Raw genomic sequence first — 16,817 nt, 5'->3', positions numbered from 1 at the left:
TTTGTAGAACTGGATCTCAGCAGAGAGGACTGTAGAAGGCCAAAGGAAAGGGAGACAGGAGCCACATGGAATGTAGGATAAATTGGGTTTGGCAGAGGCTGAATATTTTGTAATAATTATATTTACTAGATATAAGTATTGTGAGCACAGTTGAGCCATTCTTATTCACAGTGAATTGTACCTTGCTACACACACTGTCCTATTGATTTCAGAGAGACTAGTCCTATGGTAAGATACTACTCACTGTGAATAAGGATGGCCCGGGCCCTAGATAAGTTCCATTTTCATACAGGTTATAGTTTTCCGATTGGTTTCAAAAAATCCCCAAATGGTAGGATATGACTTAGCTTTGCTTTGAAATGTGTGAGGACTTTGTCACATCATCAGTAAGTACATATTATGTTTGCCAATACTAAAGTGTATTTGTTTAATCATACCTTATGTACTTTAATCTCCTGATTTACATTGAACCTCCTCTGTAGTAAAAGAAGACTGGACTCTTTCAGGGTGTGTGTGGGGGGGAAATTCATAAATGATTGTGATCATATTCAGTCCTTAGCATAGCCTGTTGTGCTCAGACAATGCATTTCATACAGTATGTTATGACCGAGTGCTGTCTTGAAGACTTTCTGATGAGGGTTTTAAACCAGTCTAATCCTCTTATATTCCCCATGCTGCTGTGAAATTTCTCTCCTGGCCCCCATCATTCTCCCTTTTTTCTCTCCTTCAAACCCTTTCTGTCACTGCCTTCACCAACTGCAGTTGAGAGGAGAGGGGTGAGAATGCTCCCTAATAATTCTTGTTCTTATGCTGAGGCTCACCAGTGGATCAAAGAAACTAATTGGATTTCTTGGTCCTATCTCAACTGCCTCATGTTATCCCGTTTTGATTCTGATTCTTTATCAGTTCCTGTAGGCACTGTGATTAAATGTTCCGGGCACTCATCTTGGTTTTCAAACTGTATAGCCCTTATCTGGGATCCAGTCTTCTTCTTTTGACCAATTCATGCTGGTTGGTGAGCACTTCTGGCTCTTCCAGCTGTCTGACTTCTCTTCGCCTTTCCTTTAACTTTCCCAGTTTGCTTTGGTGGGTGCAGGGCGTAACAATCATAATTGTATTTGGGTTTCTGGCACATGGATTCATTTGGGGTTGAAATCCAAAAGTTATTCCTCAGGATTTACATAGTCCTTCCTAATTTAAAAATCTCAATGAATTTGACATAGTAAGGACTTGGGGATTTGCTTTGGTCCACTGTAATCTGAATTTTAAAATAGCGCCTTAAACCTATTGCTAAAATTATCTGTACCATTATCCATGTATAAAAATAAAGGTTAGATTCTCCATTTGGCTAAGTCCACTGAATACTGCTTAAGTGGAACCAGGTACTTGTGCCCCCCCTTCCAACACAAACACTTGAAAAAGTATGTCTATTAAAATAACAAGGAAAAAAGAGGACTAGTTCCATGTGGTCTTTAATTCCCTTGTATTAGGCTAACCCTGGGAAATGTGACATTTCCTGAGCTACACCAAAGCTAAGGCTGTGACTTAGCCCACAGACGTGTGCAGTCAGTGAGTGGGCAGCAGTCCAGAATGGTCTTGCCTAAAGGGTAACTGCACATCAGTTAGTGTATCTGTGTCTCCCGCTCCCTTTATCCAGCTCACTGTGACTGAAGCCTCTTGTCATCTGTATGTTCTGCCTCTTCTGAAATCAACCTCCCTGTAGGCCCACAGCTGCCCAAGGCCAATGTCTAGAGACAACAAAGCAATCTCCATGGACAAATAAAATAAACTCTTTCTGCTAAAATAGTGCTATTTATTTATTTACTTATTTATTTATTTAATGTTTATTAAATTACCCTAACGCACACATGCACTATTAAAATCTACAGCCACCTACAGACTAAAGTCACTGCAAATGTGCTCTTAACTCCTAAAGTAATGTTCATGGTACTATATATATACCCCCTGCTCTCCCAACATCCCTGAGCCTAAGGCCTAAGAAAATAGATGGCCCTACGCTGTGCCTTAATTGTCAGTGACTATAATCACTGACAGGCTGACAGACTCAGGTTGTAGGAAAAGTGATTTCAGAGTAGAAGATCCTCCACTAGGAACAATCTTCCTTCCAGCCCCCAGATGTTTACATCTAGGGGCTTGTTGGCCTCAACTATTGTAGCAGCACACAGGGAGAAAATTCACATACAAGTACTTGGTGCAGGGGCCAGGAAACTTCACAATGCTTTCCCATGGAGTTTCCTCTGAATTATTCCATCAGTGACTCAAGGTTTGTTCTCCACAGACAAAACATGGGATCTGACCAACAAACCTTGCCAACTTCCTAAACCCCAACTAAACCTCAGGCATCTACTGGCAGCCCTGTGTCTGCATCAGTGTTGCCTCCTTAGCTTTTGCACAACAGAGAAGGTCCATAAAGAGAGTGAATATATTAAGTGGTTTCCTGTAGAATAAATTACTGTACTGTCCTCCCTATCTTATAGGTGCCAGGGGGACATGCATGTTCCCCTGGCCTCACTCCCAGCCCACATACTCCGCAAGATTAAACATGAGTTCAAACCATAAAATTCAGACCCGGATTTCAGTTGTCTGAAAGTTTGGATTTGTTTGTTTATTTCAGAGTAAACAGAGAGTGGCCTGCTGCAAATATGAGATTGGATCTAGTTTTGGACCCCCAAATTTCAAGGGCATTTAGACTTGAGATTTTGGTTCATGTCTAGCTCTAGTCATAGTGGATAGGCTCTTAGGCCTGACTTTTCTGTTTGTAGCACAGAAAGCTTCCCTTAGGTCAGCAATTCTATCACATTTAAAGTTCCACTTAGAACAGCCATGTTGGACGTGAACAATCTCATTCACATGTTTGACTTCTAGACCTCACCAGCCTCAACTGTGGAGCAGCCTCAACTCCCACTGATGGCAAGCTTCTTGCAGAAGGTTCTCTGTACGTTGTAGGATCAGGCCCTCAGGCCTTACTCTGGCAAAGCTCAGTCAATCACACCCTCTGGCACTACTGTTGAGGCTGTGTCCATGTTTCAACTTAAAGATTTAAAAACAACATGAAAGACTTTTCTCTCACTGGTTGTAATAACTCCTTGGAAGCGTGAAACTAAAGGGTTTAAGGACTTTACTGTAGCTAACGAAACCAAGTTTTTAAGCACAGATGTGGTGTTCTACTGTTTTATACTGTATTGAGTGAATACAGTATAAAATACATGGTTATTTGTCCATGAAAGCTTCCTCCTCACAGTGCAGTTGTGAGGATAAAATCCATTAATGTCTGTGAGGTGATGAGGGCCATATGGAGTACATACATAGGAAGCAGATCATTATTTGTTGTTAAATACCTGATAGTATATTAGGTAGTGTGCAGAAAATGGTAAGGACACAGACTGTGTCCCAGAAAGTTATAACCTAAGTGGCACAACAAGTTAGAATAATATTAAAACAAGGTAGAGAACAGGAGCCAGGCATTGCAGTAACATGATGGGGTTTCTCAGAAACCTGTCAGTAAGTTGTGCAGACTTGGTGGTAGTTTGTCAGTAAAAGGAAAATTCTTAATAATAATAACAGAGACATAAGCATGGCCAAGTTTGTTGGCTTCATACTAGCTGTGTCACCGTTTCTTATGGAAATGTACTCTAGGGGATTTTACCCACACAACAAATATAATTCACATGAAAATTCAAAATAAAAGACAGTGTGCGTGCCCCTCCCATCCCATCACCCCCCGTCCTCTCCGCTCCCCCACCCCGCCAGTCCCAGGAGAATGATAGTGCCCCTAGGAAAAGGCTCCTGTATATAACTGGATATAATAGTTAGACTCCATGTTGTTTTTAAAAGATAGGCTCCTATGCTGCAATGGGAAGTCAGTAGGGCTCTTCAGTCCATATACATTGCTGAATCAGGCCATACAGAGCATTGAACAATCATTCCAATGGGTAGATTAGAATAGTGGCATGTGTCACAGGGGAAAAAAAGGGTCTCGTTCTAAATGTGAAAAAAGAGCATTCCCAGACACCCAAATGAGCAGAAATAGTGATTGAAATATTAGATGCTATTCTAAGCTATAGGAGATGCTTTGCCTGGCTCCCTGCAGACACATTTGAAAATGGAAGTATCCCTCTAGGTCATCTGTCAGGGATACATATTATGTACATATGTGTCTATATTACATGGGGTAAAATCATATGATGCACAGGTTAATTAAAGCACTACAAATAACTCAGTTGTATGGACTGATACTAAACAGGAGAAAATGTCAGTTTCTTATTGAGGGAAATAATATAGTAAGGACATCACTTTTCTGCTGCAGTTGTACATAGAGACTAAGATAAATGGCAAGCTGTGGAAAATATATCCAGCCCTACTCCGAAGTAGTGGCTAGAGTGAGTATAGCTTTGCCCCCCAGGCACATGCAAGCAACACAATCTCTTCTGGGATGAATCAGCACCACTGTGAAGAGCGGTACCGAAAGTAGACAAGATCATTATTCTTGTTTGTGTCTATGCAAAAGGAAAGCCATGAAAGTTAGTCATAAAAGATACCTAGAAATTGAAAAATATAAAAGAAGGACTAATCCACTAGACAAACATAAATAAAGTCATGGAGAAGGAGGGAGGAACTTACCTCCTAAATATTCCTCCAACTCACCCAGTGAGTCAATGTGGTAGAAACAGTAGAGCTCTGGGTGCTCAGTTCAGACCAACTGCATGGATATCCATTAGAAAAGAGAGACACAATGTTCATTCATTTTAATGGAAACAGGATTTGTTCATTATTTACTAGGAGTCCAGCTTTGCTAGGCTATTGATCACATCATCATGCAGTATAACCATGTTGTCTCGTTATAAAGCCTCAGTAGTAATAGTCTTGGATAATAGTCCACAGTTTTACAGGAGAAAAACATTAAAACATTTTCTCAGAGTTCAACCATTTTATTTGCCACTGTCACATCAAGCAAATGACCAAGTAAACAGAAGATTGCTGTAAGACTGCAGAGAAAAGAATCATAAAATAAATCAGGTCCTTATTTGGCTTCACTGGTCATCATACAGCAACATTAGTATTGGGAACATGCAGTGCAAAAGAGATGTATTTACAGAAGGTACAAAAGACACATACTGAAAACTCAAGAGATACTTAAAGTTCAACTCTACTTTATTAAGTAATACAAGTGCAAGGGCCTAAGAAGTTTCCAGGAGCTGAACTCTATAACTATAAAAAGACTAGTGGCACCGACTAAGAGATTAATTGCAAATATGTATCCAAAACAAGGGTAAAAAAATCAGTAGACTTAGTGAAATTTTCCAAAGCACTCAGCATTGGCCTAACTCTCCCCCCAAACACTGAGTGGTTGGCATTTGGTCCAGATAAATATGCAATATCTTGTTTATCAGGAAATCTCACACAAAGTAGGTATCTCAAGAGGGTCACAGTGCTTCTTGGAAATACTTTATAGCAAGAGCAACATTTTGTTACTTCTACTACCATCCAAACCTGAAAGTGAAGAGGAACTGAAAATGAAAAACAGAAACCTGAAAAGGTTAACCAATATTTTTCTGAGTTTCATTTAAAGTTTGGTTTGACCCCATAAAATGGGAGGCAATGGAGAACCATGCCTCGAGTCTAAATCTGAAAGTGAAGATTTTGTGGTTAGAGTTTCATTGGATAAGCTGGGCTCATAACGTCAGCTGGATAAAAGGAGTAGCTGAATTTAGCTCAAGTAGAAGTTATAGGCTTGATTACTGGGTAATGTTCTATGGTGTGTATCATGCAGGTGGCCAGACTAGACGATCAGAATTGTCCCTCTGGCCTTAAAGTCTATGTATGAATGTGTGTGTGAACAGCCACTTAAACTGTGGTCTCCAGGCTTGCTGCCTTTGATGTCTATGGCAAAATTCGCATTAATGGTAATAGTAGCAGGCTTAATAAGGAATATGTAAACAGCATGGGGGGATGCAGTGGGAAAACTGAAAGAGCAAATGGCTTGACAGTTAATGAACAGGACTGGGGGTATCAGTGGAACTTAAAGTAAGCAGGGGGGTCGAGCTATGACATAGCTTGGTGAAAAGAAGGAGCCTGGAAGTGGGAGAGAAGAGGAAAGGCATCCTGGAGGAAGGGACAGTCTGGAGATAGGAAGGGCTGGAAGCAGAAAGGGATATGACCTAGAAGGGAAAGGAAAGGACAGGACAGGATGGGAAAGCAAGTCTGCTAGAGAGTGGCTCTGAGAAGTAGAACCCAGTAGTAAATGGAGAAAATTCAGAATGAATGAGGTGGTAAAGAAGAAAATAGAGAGTGAAAGTGATAGAATCATTTAATTCCTGAAGCTGAGTGAACAGCAGCTTGGCCACAGTTAGATGCTGTCCAGGAGCCACCTCGACTGAGCAACCATGATCCTTTTAGTTGCTGAGCATCTTTTGTGAGGCTCTTTGCACTCTCCAACTGCCAGTCACTTCAGTGGGAGTTGAAGCAGCAGATCACCTTTCAAGATCATGCTCACTAGAACTTGGGGGTGCTTAGCCCCTGTAGGCCACAGAAAACACAATTGCATGTACACTAAGGCTGCTTTTGAGAAAATATTTGTGTGCCCTGTAAGAGATATAGACAAAAACTTCTCCTGGATGGGTCACTTGGACAACATTCCTAGCCTCCTGTTAGACTGGGAAGCTGATGTCTGAGTGAACCCAGGTCTAATGAAGTGAAGATGCAAACACTGTCTTATTCTGCCACCAAACTAATGGTATTTGTATTCACCAAATTTAATAAAAACTTGTAATCGGTGAACAACTAAAAACTGACACAGAATACCGGGATTTAGTGTTCGAATGACTCATGCAGTAACTTTATGATTTTGCTCTGTGCTTTAGAAACTAATCTCATAATCACATGCAATTATTTTAAATATTTTATAAACTGCACTGAATTTCCTAATGCTGTTTGCTAATTATGCAATATAATTTCTAGAAAGATTTGCTGAATGTTGTAGTATATATAGGATGAGTTATTTATCACCAAAAAATTGTGAAGAAATCCTTACTCCTATAAATAGGGTCACAAATGTTATACACATAAGTTTTCACTTGAGATTTTCTTTTTCTAACCTAGATATCAAGTTTTTATAAATATCTTGATATGTGATATAAATATTGTATTATTAAAATGCCAAATTATACAGGTTGCTGTATATAGTATGTTCTATACATGCAAAACAAAGGTAGCAGATTATCCTTTTAAACCATTAGCCTTATTTACATTATAGGAATGCCTGGAGGCCCCAACTGAGACAGGGACTCCATTGTGCTAGGTGCTATACAGACACAGAGCAAGAGCATGAATAGAAAAGAGCAAGACTAAATAGGCTAGACAAAGGCTGGGAGAGAAACAGATGTAGAGAGATAAAGTGACTAATACAGGATCACACAGCAGGTCAGTGGCTATACTGGTAATAGAACCCTTAGAAGCCTTAGACTCCCACTTAATTCCATATTATTATTATTTATTCCAGTAGTGCCAAAGGCTCCGATTGGGATAGAGTCATCAGGATGCTGTGCACTCAGCAAACATAGAGAGAAGACAGTCCTGAAGTGCTTACTCCCTGACTAAAGCAAGATACAGCAAGCAAGTATAACAAATAGTTGGAGGGTAGGTCATAGAGTTACCACCAGATCATCTAGTTTGACCTCCTATATATCATCAGCCATCAACACCACCCAGCACCCACCCCAAACCCAACAACCAAAGAGTTGCAGCCCACAGGAGACTAGACTATTGTGTTAGATAGGCGGAGAATAGGAGGGATCAAGGTGCACCAGATCAAGGCCCCTGCAATGGCAGGGAAATGATTAAGTGACATATACCCAGATAATCCTGGCAAGTGACCTGCACCCATGTGCTGCAGAGGAAGGCAAAAAATCCCAAAGTCACCGCCAATCTGACCGGAGGACAAATTCCTTTCTGACACCACATATGGTGACTGGTTAGATCCTGATCATGTGAGCAAGAACCAGCCATTCAAGTACCTGAGAGAGAGAGAAAGAGAATGCTTGGTGTCATGTCAGAGCCCTGGCCCAGTGCCCCCATTCCAGCCATGGCCAGTGCTGATGTTTCAGGGGAAGGAGATAAAAAAAACAACCATTCCAGATTTCACTGCAGGGGGTGGGGAGAGGAATACCTCCACTCTCCCTCCAACTGACAAGGCTCAAGAAGGGAAGAGTAATAAGATCATGTGATTACATAGGCTACTTATTACTATGCATTATCAATAGCTCAGTGCTGTACAAGAGGCAAAATAAAGAGGCTTTTATTCTAAACTCATTCAAGGTCGTTAAAATTATGCTCATAAACTCCTATTTTGGCACTTAAGAAAGTGGCCTGATATTCAAACATGCTGAGCTCCTAACAGCTCCAACTGAAAACAATGGGCACCTAAATATGGACATGGAACCCTAACTTTAGGCTCCCTCCCTTTTGAAAATCGTGGCCTAAGTTTTAATTTAAGAAGAGGCTCATGGACAGTTTTGGTTCTTCCTTTGAGGCATATGGGGCTTTGGCCCACTTTGACAACAAGAAACAAAAGAAAATAAATTCACAATCATCTGGTTATATGCTGCATTCACAGGTGGTAATTTAAGAGCATATTCCCTGAGTCCCTGATTCAACAAGGTATGTAAGCATATGCATAACTTTGGAGTCCCATTTAAATAAGTGGGATTACTCACATGCTTAAAGTTAGGCACGTGCTTAGGGGCATTCACGTGTAGGAATGGTTCAAAAACCTTAACCAAAGTTCTCTACTTAGAGGATCCAGATTTCATTGCTTTGACAGCCATAAGAAAGGACAGAGTAAGTCCAAAAGGGCTTTAGAAGAGCATCTAACAAGCAGTTACAAAGAGCTTGCAATGCCTTCACCTAAAGTTCTGGCTAAATGCTACTGCCGCTGATGGCAGGTAATTGATGTATAAGGACGTATTCCCATTCATCATACAAGTAACAAGTATTTTATGTGTTAACTCAGAAAGAAAGATCAGCCCGATTCTTCTTGACAGTTTAATAAATGAGTCAAACCAGATGATTTTTAACATTAATTCAAATCTTTCCAAATGTTTCTGTGGATTTATCATCAGAAAAATACTGTTTAGGATAGTATCAGAATTGCTATTCTTCATACTCATTGCAACTTTGAGTCAGATTATTCTGTAATAATTCTGCATTGAATAACACACTCCTGCCAATAGCTTCTTGCTCTCCAAACAATTGCCATTGTCATAGTAACTAGCTAAGGAAGGAAAACAAAGGAGCCCCTTGCATAGCATTAATTATGCAAACAAGAAAATGAAGGAGTATTATGCAAAGCTACAGGTTCTCTGTTTGTCCTACAGATATTAGAAGCATAAAAATCAATCATTTCCCCAACTTGCATTTTTGATACGACACAGGGGGTGATATGAATGGAATGTATCGTATAAAATTTAGAGATTTCGTACAGGAATATTCTTCCTAATAAAGCACCTAGATATGAAAGAACATTTATTCCATATTTAATGAGTGACTAAGATTTTTAAAAGACCACTGATTTGTGCTGTTTGCTTACTCTGTAATGTGGATTTTTCTTTTGGGGATTTTTATGCAGTTGTTCAGGAAATGTACGAAATGGTAGATTAAACAAAACAACAAAACCTGGATGGTAATAACTTTAGGATAATAAAGCCAAACATATTGCTTCTCATAACATAACTAAAATGGGCTATTGAGAGATCAACAGAATAGAGGGATTGGGTTTAATTTTGTAAAATATTTAGTCTATAGGAAAGAGTAGGAAAAGAAAAGAAAAACCTAGAGGTTCAGGGGCTATTGTTAGTACAACTTAGGTGGAAATGAGTTTCCAAAGATGACAGGCATGCCGGATGAGATTCAGATTCGTGCACTACTTGTTAAAAAAAAAATAGCAGCAGTAACATCAGACAGGTGAGATCTTAAAAAATAAGTTGTCACTAAGGCGACGCTCTAAATAAACCCAGATTCCTGCTGCGGTCAGCTCTGCACATGACCTTGAAAATAAATGAGTGTCTCTTGATAAACTTGCAGATATTTCTGGAGGCAGTGACATCTGAGGCAGCAGCAGAAAGAAAGAATAAGAAGGAACAGAAATAGTTACTCTGAAAATACTTTGGGCTCAATTGAGATGTTGCAAGGTGCTTGAGGGTCTCTCTAAAGGTGCCGTTAGTTTCGTTGGGAGCTGAGGGTGCTGAGTACCTTGCAGAGCTTTCCCCATATCACCTTGGATATTCCAAGTAAAACAAATGACATAATATAGACCTTGAGCTTGAAAGCCCCACATTCCCTGCAGTATGAATGTAACTGAATACCACTGAGTTCTGTAGAGTAGAGATCCTTTGCTATAGGACAGATGGAAATATAAGACTCCAGGTTTGCAGATATCTCTATAAGAATTATAACTATGTTTAATGATTACTAGCATGATAACAGAGTAAATTAAATTGACAGTAAAATCTATTACAGTATTGCCAACCTCAAACATTGAAAAATCATAACTCACTCCTCAAAAATCATGAGATTGTTGCAAAATAATAAATGTTGGGTTTATTGTATTTGTCTTCTGGTTTCTGAGCCTTCAGGATTCACTTTTAAAGCTTTTCTCTGCAAACATGAGGGCTAGAAACTTACTTTTTTTAAAATCAAGGCTGAGATTCTTACCTAATCACAGGAATCTGGGCGCTGGAACTTTAAGAAAAACACCAGATGCCATGTGATACACATGACAAAATCAGAAGAGCTGGCAACACTGCTATTATTATTATCATTCCATGCAATATAATTCAAATGTTATTTTGTCATCTCTTCTTAGAAGACATCACCATTCAGAGAGACACATTTGAACATTATGTTAATGTAAAATAATCAAGATTTACTCGTGTCACAAAAGTTGCTCAAATACTGGTGTTTCTTTCTGTAAATGTACAAGATCATCTAAAATGTAAGTAAAGTAATGTGTGACATTATGGAAGAGCTTTTTAAGGGGGAATGGTGAAGGAAAACCCAGGGATTGTTTATCTTTGTTCTCGTCCTATACAAAAGAGCATTTTATTAAAACAGGTGAATTGTGGAAAACACCTGATTCACATCCCTTCCCTCCTCCTCTTAATTTTGACAGATGAATGCAGGAAAATGGAGGCAAAAACCTTAGAATATTGTTTGACTATTTGATGGTTATTTATTATAAATGATTTGGCATGACCAAATCACATAGCACAGGTGAAACACATGAAACAAATACTTGATTTTACAAATCAGCTGAAGTTAATATTCAGTTTTCTGTATATCATTTAAAATGCAATTTATTAGAACCTCTGTTTTTTAGTAGTTTACTTGCTTTTCAGAATTTGTCACTTTCTGCTTTGGAAAACAAGATTAACAAACACATGTGTCATGTTGACCTACATGGAGCAAACTGTTGGGTTAAGGGGAAAATAGATTATTTCTCTGAGCCCTTAGGAGATAGTGAGCTGAAAGAGAAATTTACTTGGCAGCAAAAAGGTGGTGAGATTTAAGGCCGGGGTTCCCCAATGGAGCTTATGGTGGTGAAGTGCCCAACTCTTATTTCAATGGAGATTGGGCTTCTTACTCCCTTAACCTCTGTGATGGGGTAGTCTGCCATGGAAGGTAGTAGTGCCTAGTGGTTAGCCCACCCCATCCGCTGGCATAGCCTTTTAAGGGCTTGGAAAGGTCCAATAGATATCGAGAGAGACCTAAGAATCCTGGGAATGAATGGTGCTAGAGGAAGGAATCCTGACAGCCTTGCAGAGAGGGCAAGGTAAGGCTTCCCTCTCACCCAATCAACAGGGGAGGAGTTGGGAGAAGGGGACTAGCATAAAAGATGCCTTCTCGCTCACAGCAAGCATATGCTGATAGGGGAGGGATGAACTGCTGACCCCTCCAGCTTGGAAGGCTCATTGGAGCAGGTGTTCAGGTGAAGGGAGCTGACAAAAGCTTTGTAGCTGACTCTTCCAAAGCAAGAGGCCTGAGACCCAAGCCCCAGTTACAGGAAGAAGGCTGAGGTGGAGCTCCTGCTTGAAGGAGGGGAAGACAGACTATCCTAAGGCAAGAGGTCTGAGAGACAACTCCCAGCCCCAGAGAGAGGGTTGTGGGCGAACTCCTGTCTAGAGGAAGGAGATATTCATTATTCTAAAGTTGTCAGACAAAAAGGACTGCCCACGATACAGCCTAACTGCCGCAGAGAAGGGCTAGGAGAGACTGGGCTTTGAGAAAGCACCTTTGTAGCTAGCTAGGGAGAAGCTGTGAGAAACCACAGATCAGGTGGGGATAGCCAAGTGCAGGGACCTAATGAAGCTGTCAAAAGGTAGGATGAATGTAGGAGCAACTCAGGAAGGTGGTGGAACAGTCCTTATCTGCGTAAAACAGGATCCCTTGGTAAGTACCCAAAGGAGAGAGCGGGATTGAATTCCGCTGCTCTCCTCCAGATCAAGAGGTCAAGTTATGAGCACCAGAAGTGGAAGAGTCCAAGAACTGTGTGACACCAGAACATTTGAAGGGGCGCTAGATTGAGAGAACCTCTGCAACACCCCATTTGGACACTAAGGGACACGATGGAGGTGAGAGGTGTGACTACAGGCTCCTTTGGAAATCCAAGGTTGTGTTGATATGAACGTGGGAGAAGGAATGGGGGAAATTGTCTTGAAGGTGAGCAGGGAGAAAGAACCACAAGATTGGCTGAAAGAACTATTTCTAACTAGTCTAGCAGTAGCCCAGCTGGTAATGCAATATGATGGCAATAGCAACCACTGGCTGTGTTGAATGGCATACAGTTACATGTTATAGGTAGAACCTGTATAACTGCTATGTGAGGTGGGGGTGGGATAGAATTATGTGCAGAAAAAGGCAACAAGGAATAAGACCTGTCCGCATATCTTGAATAATGTATTTAGGAGGGTTAAAACACCTTCTGGAGGGCATCTGATGAGCTGAGAAGAACCCCATTAGTTTAGGCTCTAATGTTAGAGTTCAAATGTTTAAGGAAGAGTCTTTGCATCACTAATAATGAGGGTTCCTCCTCAATGAAAACAGAACATCTTTTATTTTACTTTGCAAAGGCTGTTTGTGGTACAGAAATATACCCTGTAAACCGTGTGTTTGTTTGGTTTAGTTTTCATGTTTGTTGCATCAATAAAATCTGCACCTGTTTGTTCTGGCACCAGCAACAGTTAGTTGTCTAGTCTATATAAATATTTCCCACCTGCCTTGCTTAGTGCTCTTCCAGTGATTCACATCCAATTCAATTGCTGTGGGTAATTAGCAGGCCAGCTAGTTCAGGAGAGTCAGGTACTTTTCTTTGGACATCTTCAAACAGGTATTTTTACTGCCAGCACATCTCTATTGGAAATTCCCTAAGATATATAGGAGAGAAAAATAAGAATGAATTTGTGGGTGATGCATGTTTTGAACAGGCATTAATAATTGATGTACATGGTGAGAGACAGCAATAGCCACTCAGAGGGATTATCATAGTAACCACGAGAGCAAAGCCCAAGTGGTCTATGATGACGATAGATATGTGCATATCTTAATACACACTGTTAGATGTTTTATATCTAATGGCTCATATAATACTGGCAGTCTATTTATTAACTTCATATATACATGTGCTTCTAGAAGTTTGTCAGGGGCAAGACTGGGCCAGGCACAAGTGCACAAACAGGGGCGAGAACTAGGAATCTTTACCTCCTCCTTGGCACCTCAGCACAGAAGGCAGGTGAAATTTCAGTCCTTGCATTTCCCTAAGAGACTAGTAGAGTTGGCTGGGCTGGCAGAGGGGCGCTTACTGCCCACTATAGGAAAGGTGGTGGAGAGGGAGCACTTCCCAGGAGCTCCAAGTGGCATTGTTTTGGACACATGGGAAGAAAGACAAGAGGCTACAACTTTATTAGCTGAACTCACCTTGGAACTCTCTGGCAATAGTTTGTACAATGCAGGTCATGATTCCTCTAGTAATTACTTGCACCTGGGGGAAGGCTGATCGCCACCCCTCCACAGCTGGTCCCAGCCCATTGCTGGGATCCCACTGCCCTGCCCTCGTACAAAGGTTGAGAGGGTGGGGAAAGGAGGTTGTCTTCACACTGTACCAGACATTAGGGGTTCCAACCCCATTCAACTTCTACAGAAGATGTCTTTCTCCCCAAATTCATTTCCAAATCTGGTTTATTAGGGAAATGTACCCCATCACCTGCCACAGGGAGGTACCAGCAATTAACTTGGTTGCTTTCCCACATCCCACCGGCATCCCAGGTAGTTCACATCCCCTTCCCTAACACCAGGGTTTTACATAGGCTCTCAGAGGGGTGGTTTCTCTGAGGGGTAAAAAGAATCAACAAGGGAAGATTTAGGTAGACTTTTCGAGTTTAGGGATTTGCAGTGGAGGGAGGAATCTGACACCCTGTCTCAGTGTCCAAAAATTGATTAAGGGATGGCAAGTTGAATCATAGCCTCCACACATTCTTGTAGTACTGAAATTGGCCCAGTCAGAGCAGTACAGACCTGCCTTGGGTAGAGGTCTTGATGCCAGGCAACACTTTCCTCAGAGGAAGAGGAGTTACCTTGGAAATCAAATTTCAGTTCATGGTGATGTCAAAGTATACAGATTGTTGAAGTTTCCCTAGTGATGTGGGTTTCCATTTGTTCAGGATTGGAGGGATTACATCCACAACACCTCTTGGAATAGAATATTGTTCATCTGGCTCACAGGGGAATGGAAGTTCAGTGGTGAGGCAGGTTTGAGTTGGCCTGGATGGAGAAACATGCCCTAAGGTGAAAAAATGCATCATGAGGCTCAGTGTTTGGATCTGCGGGCACAGAAATTTGCACTGATCAGCCAGTTCATCTAGAGGTTCACAGCTGGACCTCAGTGGTGGCATGGGTTGGGCCTCTGGGTTGGCATGGCAAATAGAGCATGCTTTGGGACCAGATGATGCCCCTCTTACATTCTTTAGGAGCCCAGAAGCAGCTGCCAGGAATGATTATCGTATACCTGGGTGAAAACCATTTGAGATTTTGTAAGGCAGTAGACTTAATCAAGAGAGCAGAGAGAGATTTGAGGCAGATCCAGGGCATCACTTGGAAGTAACAGAGGAGGAGAAGGACCTCGGAGTATTGGATGATCACAGGATGACTATGAGCCGCCAGTGTGATATGACTGTGAAAAAAGCTAATGTGGTCTTGGGATGCATCAGGTGAGGTATTTCAAGTAGAGATAAGGAGGTGTTATTAACGTTATACAAGGCACTGGTGAGACCTCATCTGGAATATTGTGTGCAGTTCTGGTCTCCCATGTTTAAGAAGGATTGAGAAGTTTATGGAGGGGATGGTATGATGGGATAGCCTAATTTTGGCAATTAATTGATCTTTGACTATTAGCGATAAATATGCCCAATGGCCTGTGATGGGACATTAAATAGGGCGGGATCGGAGTTACTACAGATAATTCTTTCCTGGGTGTCTGGCTGGTGAGTCTTGCCCACATGCTCAGGGTTTAGCTGATAGCCATATTTGGGGTTGGGAAGGAATTTTCCTCCAGGGCAGATTGGCAGAGGCCCTGGGGTTTTTTTGCCTTCCTCTGCAGCATGGGGCACAGGTCACTTGCTAGAGGTTTCTCTGCACCTTGAAGTCATTAAACCACGAGTTGAGGACTTCAGTAGCTCAGGCATAGCTCAGGGGTTTGTTACAGAAATAGGTGGGTGAGATTCTGTGGCCTGCGTTGTGCAGGAGGTCAGACTAGATGATCATAATGGTCCCTTCTGACCTTAAAGTCTATGAGTCTGTCTTCTGACAAAACTTTTATGTGTAACATAGTGTAATTGGCAATCATTGCTCAGGTTTTCATTCTTCCTGGCTAGACCCCAGGCTTGTAAAACTTACAAACTATACTCCGAAACAGGGGAAAAAATATGAACCACATAGCTTCATCCCTTGAAAGTATGAAGGCATGTTAAGGTTTACTTTGTGGAGGGAAAGGTCCCTCTCAGGGGTAAAGGCTTGTGGCATTTGGGGAAAAGATGAGGTTTAGAATCTATTGGGAACATAATGTGACCCTCCTAATCTGTCTGACTCATGGAGGAAACTGTGCTGCCATTGCCTGTCACCCTTGCTTTTATGCTTTACACATCCACAGGATACCAAGGGAAATGGAATGGGGTTTGCCAGCTCTTAGGGAGAAGAATGTCAACCACTTCCTTCTCGAAGAGGGTTGGGGGCTTCCAAACTATTTTTTCCCCATGCCTTTGCTTCTTTCCTGGTGAAGAATAGAGGAGACACAGAGTCATTCAGGAATCAAACTGAACTGGTTCTGTTCCGGGAAATATTCAGATTTTGATCAAAAGAAAGCCCTCATCCATTTTAAATGTCTGATTTGCACTAATCCATTTTACTACAGGCTGAGAAAACCACTATAAGAATTGGCAATAACTTAACCAGCTCTTGTGCAGATATTGTAAACTCCCAGCATTAACAAGGGAAGACAATAATTCCATTCCAAGTCTCAGGAAAGTTAAACTTTTAATTACCACAGTCAAATCCGGACACATTGTTGCGCCAATTCCCAGCTTCTTAACTATAGAAACTCTTAACTTAATAGACTTAGCTTGTCTTTATCTAGAATCTTCCATTTCCTGAATCCTGTGGCTCTTGTCAGCCCCAAACTCACAATTCATATATTATAAAGCCAGAAGGGATCATCTAGTCTGATCTGCAGTATAACGTAGGCGATAGGATTTCCC

Source organism: Eretmochelys imbricata, chromosome 6, assembly GCF_965152235.1.
Source record: "Eretmochelys imbricata isolate rEreImb1 chromosome 6, rEreImb1.hap1, whole genome shotgun sequence".
Classification (NCBI taxonomy): Eukaryota; Metazoa; Chordata; order Testudines; family Cheloniidae; genus Eretmochelys; species Eretmochelys imbricata.
The sequence above is the reverse complement of the archived record's forward strand: the minus strand, read 5'-3'. Positions refer to the sequence as shown.